The 13393-nt window shown below is 37.9% G+C and overlaps 1 long non-coding RNA gene across 1 annotated transcript in view; it reads right to left on the bottom strand.

The window, feature by feature from the left end:
* The window catches only part of LOC130149194 (uncharacterized), a 31385-nt gene extending 19632 nt beyond the window's left edge, over positions 1 to 11753 (bottom strand). The window contains exon 1 of the long non-coding RNA XR_008821829.1: positions 11220 to 11753. This is a non-coding gene — a long non-coding RNA (uncharacterized LOC130149194). The remainder of the gene's footprint in view (positions 1 to 11219) is intronic.
* Positions 11754 to 13393: the final 1640 nt, after the last annotated feature.

Genomic DNA, 13393 nt, shown 5'->3' with positions numbered 1-13393 from the left:
TTTGATTTAGATTACACAAGGATGAAAAGAGTAAAATTATTTGTAATACTGTATCTGTCCCATCTTCTTTAACTTTTTATTTGTTTTTTTCAATCTGGCTCAAGTCTTCAAAGGCAGCCTAGCACCTCAATTCAGTATGAATTCCCAAAATCCCCAAAATCCCCTCAGCCCTCCTTTCAAAAACGGCTTGGGAAAAAACCCTTATCTTCTTTTTAATAAAAATTAAAGTTACCAGGTAATCAGTATTAACCCTTTTAGACCTACTGCTTTGGCACCAAGATTAAGAACAAACACAGTTTTTATGTTTTGATCATTTGTCGTGGCATATACATTACACTGCCTTACTCACGCATCATCTGGACCAGAAGCTGCTCACTCAGCCAAGACCTGTGTCACAGATCAGGGTGCCAACAGCGTGCAGACAGTGTTCCAGCAAAGACAAAAACCCCTTGAAGTCACACAGTAATCAATATAAAAATCAAAATGCTTCCATGAATAAATTCAACTAAGACAGATACTAAATTAAAACAATGAACAAAATTCCCTCATCTTTGAACTGAGGAAGTGCTTGTGCATCTACTGCACTCTAAGACAGATATTGATATACACTGCAGTAGTTTGGATGTGGATCCAACCTTTCCATCATAAAAGGTACACTGCCAGTGTAAGCACATTATATATACTGATGGCATAAATACCTAGAAAGAAAAATATAAAAAAATTAAAAATTGTCCTACTCTTGCCTTTCCAATGTGTTGCTTTGTATATAGTTCAAAATATATATATGGGTTTGTTTTTTTCTTTTGTTTTGCTTTATTCCTTAACACATAGACATTTGTAAACTGAGTTAGGGTGGGATTATTACACTAATACATCTCTTTGAGTATTTATTTTAACAGTCATAACCTATTTTAATCAGATTAGAAAGGACATCAATTATTTAAAATATTTGATACAGAAAATATAAGCACACAAAAATAACCTTACAAAAATAAAGGAGCAAAGAGATGTGCTGTGCTTTAAAGTCTCAGCTAATGAATCACTTGATGAATACATTGGTTCTGCAATATCTATCCCAATCTCCTACTGTAGAGGAAGATATATTAGGATTATGAAATCTTTAGGCATCTAGCAGTGATACTGTGCATTTCAAGTAACAGCCAAAGACAGACACTAATTCCTGCTGGAAAGGTTGTCATCTTCTAACCTTCTTAGATGTTCAGCAAATAAAACAACCTGTTTTCTCTTCATAGGAACTTACTTTTCTGTGTATTCGCAGATATGCAAGCAAGTTAAAGCAATATGTGAAGCTAAGAAGCCTCTCTCTTGCATCTGGGGGAAAGCAATCAGAAATCATGGCCACAATACACTGTGTATGCCAGATAGTGACAAACAGTTTGGACTAGCAGGTATAACACCTCCGTTAAGGACCATTCTGAGGACATCTTTCTACAGCACAGGGTAGTACAAAAATACCTGAGCTAGCTTTAAAACATTTGGCTAGAACATGATAAAAACTTGAGCTACAGATAATAGTACCAGTTCTTCACTTAGGCAGCAAAGAGCAGATTAACAGCTATCCTAATTTTATACAGCAAAAAGTCAACATGAGTAAAAAAATACCAATGCATATTTCATTATTATGAGTGTTTTGTTTTGTTTTCCTGAAAAACAGCATTAGAATTGCTAAAGGTTTTTATGCTTTGGAAAAAGGCAGAAGTTATTCAGCATCTTCTAAAACACTAAGCATGTACTGCGAAAGGGGGAGGTTGGAGGAAAAAGATTTTTAAAAGGAAAAGAAATAAAAATTTGAAAGAATGGTCATGTTAAACAGCCTATACTTTGTCTCAGAGAGCTTCAGATATAAGTTTAAATATACGTTGCCTTATTTTGCATATTTTTACAAAGTATTTCAGAATACAAATAAAGCAAGGAGACTGAATACAATATGAAACAGCACTTTTGGAATAGACTATCCTATCACAACTATTTAAGTCCAGCAAACTTGATTTTACCTGCCAAGAGGAATTTGCAATAGCAAAATTTAAGAATAGGTTCTTGCACCAGTTGAATATTCACATCCAAAATTTCACCTTAAAAGCACCTGTGTAGAACTCATACCTATGTAGTATAGCCTTCATAAATACAAGATATGTGTACATCCTCAGATGTAGTAAACACAGTCTTTTAAATCAAGAACATTTCTCAAGGGACAGTACTGAGTCAGAGGTTGTATTCAATAGCAATTTTACTAAGACTAGATTTATTAGTGAGTCTCCAATTCCAACCTGTGGAAGAGACAAGAGCAGTCACTTTCCAATATACACATGACTCCATGATGACTTTGAAGATTTGTATGCCTGGATTCTCATTTCTGTAGTCTTTTTCCAATATAATCTCATGTAATTTGACCTTAAATTCTTCCTCATTCTTTTTCAAATAACCAACACCACACTGAAAGTCTAGTGGTACCATCTTTATAGCCTGAACTAATTAATTTAATGAAGCACATTACATGATTTGGTTTGTCATTCGGATTCATTGCATGTATTTTAGTGTAACCAATACGCTAAGGGCTTCTATCTGTCCTTGACCCAGCTATTACTCAGGAGAAAAGGACCTGGTGGTGTACAGGAATGGCAAGAATAGCAGGCAAAAGTGAAAATTGAGATATTTATGTTATTAGCATATGGCAAACAAAATATACACTAGTTATTTAAAGTTTGAAGTTTTTAAAAATTCCATTTGCACACAGGCATCTCAAGAGGGACGTGGCAGAACAGTACGAGGCAAAGTCATGAATGGGAGACTTTTTCTTAATGGTGATTTTTTCTGGCTACAGCAACTGAACTTTGACATTACGAGAACAGTAGTGTATCAGCTTTTTAACATGAACTTACAGCTGAAAACAAGGAGAGATGAGAACCACACACCAATTTCTATAATTTAGTGAGAATGTATGGCTTTCAGTTTAAAGAAGCATGTGGTGCTATCTGCATTCTAAGCTAACAACAGCATCAGAAGAAAGAAGCCCTGCATTACCATTTTATGTGATCTTTACTTTGTGACATACTCAGAAGAGAAAAAAGCCTCGGTATATCAAGGCCTGTCACAAACAAGGGAAGCTATTTGTAGCTAATAAAAAAAAAAATAGCTGCTCTGAATTATACTTCAGAAAACTCTCCTGCCCTGATCATAACAGAGGGCTTCCACTTATTTTAAGGAGCTTAAGCTTGTTAGAGTCAGATAACACACTGCGTACCAAAGCTCAAATACTCTGTGGTGCTTTGATGAAGGGATAGTTTTGTATTGTTTTATAGGACTTTTTTAACAATACACTCTTCATGTGACAACTGTATTGCCACAATCATTCTAAAACAAAGTGTTAGGTTCACTTTAGATAATTCTGAATGACTTATGGAAAAAGAACTTAAGGATTTTATAATAAGCATGTTGCTCCTTCAAATTCACTTTTACTACTTCACTCACTGTGATACAATAACATTACCAAACTTCCACTTCTTGAAACATCACTCAGATTCAGTCCAAGTTAATAGCCTCCTGTTTGTAGCTAGTTTAGAATATCGAAGTGTGTCTTTCTAATGGAAACTGTTCACAGAAAACACTGTCTCTGACAAACTGAACAGCAGTTCTGCAATAAAGAGGCAGCACTTTATGGTAAAAGCTCTTTCCTGTCTGGTTTTGTATTTTATATTCCCACCCCATCTTTCTTCCTGCTTCACGTGCATCTTCCCTGCATACACCATAACTGTATATCACAAAAAAACCCTAGAAAAGTCTATCTTAGATACCAAATCCCTCTCCAAATAAGCTTGCAGCACGGAGTCTTGGAAAAAATTCTATCATCAGTGATCTGAGTTCATAAGACAGTCTCACCAGAAATACTGAGTTCACCTGGAACCCCAGCTTTCCCCTCTGGAATGGGGGTTGGAACAGAGAGGCCCACTTTTAGCCTTTGTCTAGCACAGCAGATGCCAGATTCTTTCCAGACTCAACCTTGAAACTGTCACATTATTAAGACACAAGGCTCTCATCAGCTATACTGCTAAAATTACAAAGATAAGACTCCGCTCTCTTTTGTCATGGAGCTGTTAAACATTGGCTAGAATGTAAATATTATTTCAGATACTCCTCCTGATATTTAGCCACTGTCCATGTTTTTGTTTTGTGGGTAACTGCTGCCTTTTAAGAAACAATATAGATAATCCAGGTAAAATTTCCAGTAAATATTATGCATTACAGATAAATAATGGAAATACTAATTTTTTTACACTCTTAATATAAGCAACTGCCTGCTTTAGATTTCTAGCATGTTAAAATTCAGATATAAACCTAAGAAGGAAAAGTTTAATTGTGTTCAATGTGTTTGGTTCTTGAATAAGAAAACTTAGCTCCAAAATGTGAATTATTCATAAAAACAAAACACTGTACCACCTGAATATTTACTGAACTGCCATACAGTACCTTCTCACATCTGAATTCTTGATTTCTGGTCAAAGAAATTTTCTTCCTAAGCTCTCGAGTCCTTGAAAGAGAAAAAGAAATGCAACCTTTGTTTTTAAGTACAGTATCTACATGGCAACACTGTTTAAAGTTAATTTGGAAAATATTTCAAGCCTGTTTGTTAAACCATAAATATGTGGCATAAGAAACTTTAGAACATGCATGTGCATGTCATGGATTAGTACTGGAAAGGCCACCCACATTCAGAACACAGGAGAACAAAACAAAACTTGACAATGTGATACTATTATCCTATCCTCATGTTTACATTTATATCTTATAAAGGAAGTAGTGTACTTGTCACATTTAATACACAATCAGGACTACAAATCACACAATCACAGAATGGTCAGGGTTGGAAAGGACCTCTGGAGGTCACCTAGTCCAACCCCTGCTAAAGCAGGTTCTCCTAGAGCTGATTGCACAGAGTCACGTCCAGGTGGGTTTTGAATGTCCCCAGGGAAGGAGACCCCACAGCCTCTCTGGGCAGCCTGTGCCAGGGCTCTGTCACCCGCAAAGTAAAGATGTTTTTCCCCATATTCAGGTGGAACTTCCCGTGTTGCAGTTTGTCCTCATTGCCCCTTGTCCTGTTGCTGAGCACCACTGAGAAGAGCCTGGCCCCATCCCCTTGACACTCGCTCTGAAGATAGTTGCTTCTCTTCTCCAGGCTAAGCAGGCCCAGCTCTCTCAGCCTTTCCTTGTAAGAGAGATGCTCCAGTCCCCTCATCATCTTCATAGCCCTCTGCTGGATCCTCTCCAGCAACTCCCTGTCTCTCTTGAACTGGGGAGCCCAGAACTGGACCCAGCACTCCAGATGTGGCCTCACCAGGGCAGAGCAGAGGGGGAGGATCACCTCCCTTGACCTGCTGGCCACTCTTTCCCAAGGCACCCCAGGATCCCATTGGCCTTCTTGGCCACAAGGGCACACTGCTGGCCCATGGCACCTTGCTGTCCATCAGACCTCCCAGGTCCTTCTCCACAGAGCCACCTTCCAGCAGGTCGGCCCCAGTCTGTACTGGTGTATGGCATTATTCCTCCCATATGCAGGACCCTGCACTTGCCCTTGTTGAAGTGATGCTTGAATATCAGCTCTCTTGGACCCCTCTACCTTCCAGAGCCCTAACCCATGGGATCCCTCCAAGCAGGTCCTTGAAGAGGCCAAAAGTCAAGTCCAGGGTTACAATCGTACTTGTTGCCCTGCTTCCTCCACACAGGATCCTGAACTCCACCATCTCACGGTCACTGTAGCCAAGGCTGCTCCCAACCTTCACATCCCCAACCAGTCCTTTGTGTGTGAATACAAAGTCTATGAGTACACCTCGCCTTGTTGGCTCCTCCACCACCTGCATCAAAAAGTTATCATCGATGCTCTGCAGGAAACCCCTGGACTATGTGAGCCTGGCTGGGTTGTTTTCCCAGCAGATATCAGAGAGGTTGAAATCCCCCATGAGAATCAGGGCCCATGATCATGAGGCTCCCTCCAATTGTCTGTAGAAGGGCTCACCAACTTCCTCTTCAAGGTGAAAAAGATGAGTTGAAAACAAACACCTGATTCCACAGGGTCAAGAACACGGATGGTGGTCCAGGTCGCTGACACAAACATTATAGAACAATGGTGGCTAAATGTACTAGAAACAGTGCTTGAAGTGTTTAAGTAGTCTTCAGTGTAAAAGGAATGGACTGAAGACAGCTGACTCTTTTAGATGAATATACATTACTTCATATCTTTAGATTCAAGAAGAAATAAGTATCAGTATCAGTAACACAGAACCTAAAGTTACATATTCAAGTCACATAAAAACAGTCCTACTTTAAAAAAAAAACAAAAGTAAAGGTGAAAAAACCCCCAAAGCCCAGTATCCCTAACTTAGTACTGGTAACAACACTGTTACTATTCACACACGTCTCAATGTAACAGTAACTGTGGGGACGAAAGATTACTATCAGTCAGTTTTAAGTTATGCTTGTTAACGAAATACTAAGTTACCAGAACATAAATTGTGGAAAATAATTTTGTATTGTGGTATCAGACGGGTGGCCTAGCCAACCACTTCTACCTCAAACTTATATGATGTCATTAAACTGCACTTCCATTTTGAGTGGCTTAAGGAAAAAGAAAGTAAGAAGTATTTGAAGCCCTAACCCACGCCAGAGTGGAGCCTGCACTGCAAACAAGATCATGCCAACTCATTACAAGCCTGGAACGGTTGTAAAGCTGAATTAGGTCCATTATAAAGGAGCAGAGTACAAACTTGCGCCCATATGCCCTCTTAATGTGATCTTTGTGCTGGACATGTGTACAGCTGCCTCTTCCTCCAACACCCATATTATTTCTTTCCTATTAAGGATATTTATTACACTTTGCCCAAGCGGTTGCTGACTGACGGCTGCTCAAGGGTAGCATTAAGGGACTGCTGCTCCAGACCTGGCTGCTGCTGCCAGACCTACTCTGCAAGTTATCTTCAGTTTCATTTTCACTACTGCCCTGACCTTATAGCAATATCCTATCTCTCGATCACATCACCTACAGCAGCACAGACTGTGGCCTCTTGCACAGCTTTCAGAGAAATTCTGGCCCTAACAATTACAAGGAAACCAACTGCAATATCAATTATTTTGGCTTCTCTAAACGATTCTTCACTCTGGAACCTAGGTACTCCCCTGGGTTTGACTTTCTTCAAACTATGAAGCTCTCCCTGTTTGTTCAGTAATCACAACCTTGCCATGCTACTCACCCTGTTGGCTGCATAGTAAGAGTTTCCTCTCAAGATCCCAAGTTTCTAGAACTTCACTGGTTCTCTCTTAAAACAAAAATAATTTCAGAGTGGCTGCAACTGGGCTGGCAGCCTAACAGGATGCATAATTTCCTTCAGAACTTTTTAGCCTGTAACTGACACTCTTCCCTTCCATGCAAGACACTATACGATACCCCAAAGTACAGTCACATCCTCCGCTGGGGCAGATGAATACTTGCCGCCTAGCCAATACAGCTAGGAAGCTATTACACACATTCATCCTCTTAGTAATTTACAAATTTGAGTAAAATTTAGAATTACAGAATCATAGAATAATTAAGGTTAAAAGGGACCTCACAAGAGCTAAACTCAACCTCCTGCTACAAGCAAGGTCAAAACTGAATTCTGGGCATTGTCCAGTCAGGTCTTGAAAACTTCAAAGGTAGGAGTTGTAAGAAAAGTGAATATTCCTCACAGCAGATCACATTCTTTTGTGATTCTTGATAAATTATTTTCATTGGTGGGAATATGAAGGTTAAAAAGGCATTAAAACATTTTCCCTTGTAGACATTATCTCTTCTGTCTCTGTTCCTGTCTTACTTATGGGATTAATTTTGTCCTCTGTTCTGCTTCTTCACCTTTCAGTACTCTATCCTAGTCTGGCCCTACATACTGGAAAGCACTGAGGTTTGCCAAGGCAGCCACTTGCTCAATTTATGATCCTCAGATGCTTGTGGATCCTAAGTTAGGGACAATGGCATTGCAGCAGAATTGTTTCAGGGATAGGATGGGAATTCCTATCACTCTCTGTCACCTAGCAAAATGGAAGCAGTTTGCCATGGGTGTCTGGTTCGGGCTTGGTGAGCATCACCTTGTGCCACTAAAATGGAATGAAACTTCACAGCAGCAGATGTTGACTTTATGAAGAAATTAGATTGGCTATGGACAAGTGTATCAGGGAGGAAGACTGAAAATGTAGACTATAACTTACCAGAATTAGCTAAAATACTACTAACTCCTTGTGGGGCTCATCCTGCCCTGGAATTCAGGGATCCCCTTCTGGCCCACCACACATTATATCCAAGACTCCCAATGATGTCTCCTACTCCTGTCTACTCCTTTCAATCATGTCACAGAAATGCTGACTGTTGTGAGCTAAATTGCTTTTTTGGTTTTCATAGTAAAATTTAATTTGATCAAGTTCTGAACTCACAAAAGCAATAATGAAGAGTAAATACCATGACAGGTAACCTCTATATCATGTTATTTAACGAACTAATTTTTCATCTATGTAGAATATTAATTTTCCTTTGTGGTAAGAAGGATCTTCTTTTTAATATCTCCAGTAAGCTGTTGTTATTGCACCTGTTCTTCCAACAGTTATTTCCTTTTTTTTTTAAAAAAAAAGCAAATATTTAATACACGACTTTCATACCTGAAAGACAAAGTACTGTGTAAGGCATTCAGTCTCAGCAGCAAATAGAGACATTCAACATCAAAGAAACATCACCTTTCTGGAAGGGAAACTAAAACCTAAGATTGATTGTAAACAATAAACATTAAAAATCTTTCATCTATGTCTGATCACAACAATCACTGTTCAATTTATTCAAAATATACTGATTATTTTCACTGGTCCTAATGGTATTACACAAACATACCATAAAAGGAAGCTGCTCACTTGCATAGACAATCAAAGAAATCACTTTTTCCTTTATTAGAATTCTTAGGAACTCCAAGGAATTATAATGCAAGTACAGGAAAAAAAAAACCCAACCAAAAAAACAAAACCAAATATGTCAAAAGTCAGATACTTTATACCTCCTTAGGCCTAGCACATACTCTTAAATACTACACTTTATATATGTTTACAAAATTATTGTCTGTAGATAAACGCAAAAACATTTGTTTTTTCTTAGTTCTGTTCCACAGTTTAAATGTTACTTAACTTCTTAGCTATGCCTGCCAAAGTATTTCTAAACTGTAGACTCTGGTATATGCAATGTCTTCTGTCTGAGTTTGTTTGGGTGGGCTTTATTTTTGTGCTACAGAATGTGAGATAAGACTTTTTCTGGTGTCATTCTGTGCAAAGGAGGCATACAAATGCACAGTTACAGAAATTAATATTAAATGCATCTCTGCCAACTATTTACATTTCACAGACAAGGAGAAACAAGACGTTATTAACTGCCTTCCAGGAAGGAAACAGACAACATTGCATAAGGCATCCAGATTGGCTTCTGACAAACGAAAATGACTCTGCTAGTCATGAAAGGCTATTTTTCTTATTTCACAAAGGGAAACATTCCGTACTTTTTACTATCGGTTATGATCTCAGTGTCATAAAAAATATTTGCAAACAAGAATATGAAATTTGCATCAGTTAACTACTATACTATAACTATCAATGGGAGTGAAAAAATTCCTGACCTTCTTATCTTCAGCGTTAAGAAAGGAAGAAAGAGATGGGGAGGAAGTTGCAAGTAGTTAAAGCAAGGAGGAGCAAAGGAAAAGAGATAGTAGGAAAATAAATGAAAGGAAGAAAAGGAAGGCTGGAGTAGGGAGGAGAAAGAGAGACAGCAAATGCATGCTAGGGCATAAGAGGTATTGACTGATCAGGAAAGTAAGTAAAAAAAAGTATGTCCTTTTGAAGAAACAATCTGTGCTGTTATATATTATTCATGACACCACAACAGAATAAAACAATAAATCAAAGGTGAAGACTGCTTCTTGAAGTGCAAATTATTTGGACCAAATACCTAATTTTACTGTGTTGTCAAGTACTTGTAATCGCTCTCAGAAACTGCTGGCTGCTAACACACCAGCTCTAATGATGGCCCCACTATCTGCATTACTACCAAAATTGCTTTTCTAGTCTCCTCAGTCCTTCAGAAAGACAACTTTGTGGCACTGTACACCCAGATAGTTTGTGGAGGAGACAAAGATGCCCTGTACACTCTGGAAGACATTGCATTTTGACCAGTGAGGCTCTCCCCCCACCTCACAGTCCCTCAAATTAATGTCTCCATTAGGTTCATTTTGAACACTGAATCCTCTTTCAATCCAATAGGATGACTCCACACTGATTTGCAAAAGCATTTGAAGCACTAGGGTCATATCAGCTACAATAAAAAGTGCAATCATATATCATTCTATCTATCTAAGCAAAATATCACTAATGGCTGCCTGAAGCCTCCACAACCACTTAGGTTATTTTAAGCACTGCTGGAGCTTCCATTTCCAGGCAAGCCACAAGACTGCAAAGAAAATATGCATAACCTCTATTGTAAAGAGTGAAATCTACTCTCAAAAGGAAAAGATGAGAAATACATATCAAATCCATTGTTTATCAATACTAATAAAAGTAATATAAACACTCTAACTTTTGCAAAAACCTACAGTAAGTAGGAAGCATTTACAGTGCAACAAAGAACAAGTTCACTTGTTTAACTCTCATGTATTATAGAACATGTAAAGACTGCAAATCATAAACCACATTTTAGATTAGTTTTATTTTAAATGAACTAAAATTCTTCAGTATCATGGGAACCGCTACATATTTGGGGGGGACTACATTTTTAATTCACCATATCAGTAACTGTCTAACTACATTTATATTACCTTAACTATACTGCCACGTTAATTCCACATTATAAAATTCCAAGTCTTTGTGGAAGGGAACAACCATTGTGATGTTGTTAGAACATCAGAGCTTACATTTAGAAATGAAGTTACACTTACCAAACCAATTGAATTAGATTAGATTAGATCATTACTCAAGGTATCATTTCTTGAAGTATAGTTAAGGGTACGTAATTTTAAGTAGAGAGTTATTTCTGTGGGTTTTTGGTTGTTTCTCTTTTCCACATAAAATGTTTCCCAAGGCCATAAAATAGGGGAAGAGATTACTCTTTCCTTAAGCAATCCCAAGTTACACAAATAATATAAATTCTTCTTTACCTCTCCCTTGCAGTTATTTCCATCAATTCTGCTGAGGGAAGAAATCAGAGACAGCTTCAGGCCAAATTGTCCATTTGGCCCCAATCCACATAAGCACTTAGCTGATGTGTCCTCTATTCATGCCTATTGGGGAACAACTGACTAAGCATTATTCCAACCAAACTCTGCTGAGGAATATAACAGATCTTCAGAGAACTCCTTAATATCACCCACTTTTCAATAGAAGTGACTTTCATGTAAAATTTACATTGCTCATCTCTCATATAACATAGCCTAACGACTGCAGCATATGAGCAGAAAGTGATGCTCCTGAGATCAGTTCTGCCCAAACACACTGACGTCCTCCTCGACAATCTGCCCGATTGGTCAGGAGGACATTTTTCTGGACGAGGACACACCAACACTACTGCTGAAGCTGTCACAAGGATTCACCCATCCAGAAGTACTGTACAAAGGATAATAACATCCAATAACTCAGTAGTTAGGGCACTCATCTATAAGAAAGAAGTTCTGTGTTCTAGACAATATTCTAAGGTTATTGTTCATATTTTTATATTGAGTATTAAGGTAAACATAATTCACATCACATAAATAGTAAGATTTCTCCTCAAGATCATTTGCAGTACTTAAGAGAAAGCTGCAGAAGGACCACATTCTGAGAATACCATAATTAGTCTGCATCCTTTTAACATGGAATATGAACATACACGCATGGCCCTACTCATTTCCCAACCAGACGTGTACCTTTTGTGGCTCATAGTATGGCAAGCTTACAAATTATCCTGTGGTGCCAAATGATGGCTCACTGTGGAAGACTTCTGGGTGAGAAAGAAAGGATTATGTATTCTTCACCCCCCAAACCAGGAGAAATAACTTAGTCAATTGTATGATTCATTAATCGCTTAATTAGCACAAGTTTTCCTTTTAATGAAGTGTCTTAGGCAGTTTTTTCTGTTTTGGAGTTTTTTTAACCCTCTGAGCAATTATGATACATGTATGACTAGCATGGTTCAATTATTCCAAACCTAGTATATCTGACACAACATATCTTTCACAATAGCACAAATCCTCTTTGCTCTGCAATATTTTTGGGTGGTGCTTAGCTCAGTCATGAATTTTCCTACCCAATACAACAAGAAAAACAGACTTCTAAATTAAGAAGTGGACTCCAGGTCATGTCAAACCCCAGAGAGATGCATTTGTAGGGGCTTAGACCTTGTTTTTTTCAAGAATCAAAGTCTGAAAGTTAGATAAACTAGAAATAGATAGCATGTTAATAATACTTGTTTGATGGTGGCATTGAACAGTGAATTTAGCGGCTGGTAGCAGAAGGAAGGAAAAAACAATGTCACATAATGAACCTGCTGAGCACAAACTAGAAATTTTAGTGAGTGTCATATAAGAAAAGATACATGAATTTACCAGGAAAGAAATAACTATCAAGCCTAAAGACCACACTGACACATTTTCCATATAACCATTTATAGAACATTTTCCAAAAAAACCTGGAAGCTTCAAAGCTGGCATGAGCTGAACAATACTCCTTGGTTTTGAAGTTATATAACATTCCCATTCAAAATATTTTGGCTAGGAAGTAATCTGCTACTGCTTTATTATGTTTTACATTTACATCCTGAGATAAAATCATTGTGGAGGAAATAACTTATAGAAAAATACTGCTCAATCATTGTCTTTTTTTTAAAATAAAGAACAGATAGAGTCAAGTAAACATAGGGATTAGCTTTGTGCTTTTCTTTTATACAAGGCCTGATTCAAGTACCATTAAAAGGTCTTGTCATTTCATTTTAGTGGGAATTTAATCAATGCCTTAGATTTGTACCTAAACTCTCAATTGAAGCGTCGGGGACAGCAAATTTGAAGCAACAGCCATTTAACACCCAAGAAAAAGTTCTAGTTGATGGTCAGCATGTGATTTTCTTTCATTATGAATATGGTGACATTTTACATTATCATCCCTCATTGAAAATAATGAAACATCCTTTACAGTTGGCATTTTTTCCCTCTTCCACTTCTTGTGCCAACCTGGGCATTGTAAATGTCTTACAATTGCTACAGTACATGACTTAAGTATTTTTGTCCCTGTGTAAAACTGGCATATCCATAGGCCACTGATACGACTCTCTCTTTTTTAAAAGCCGATATTACAGTGACTC

This window comes from Falco biarmicus, chromosome 4 (assembly GCF_023638135.1).
Source record: "Falco biarmicus isolate bFalBia1 chromosome 4, bFalBia1.pri, whole genome shotgun sequence".
In the NCBI taxonomy this organism is placed as follows: domain Eukaryota; kingdom Metazoa; phylum Chordata; class Aves; order Falconiformes; family Falconidae; genus Falco; species Falco biarmicus.
This window is presented reverse-complemented; position numbering and strand designations above follow the sequence as displayed.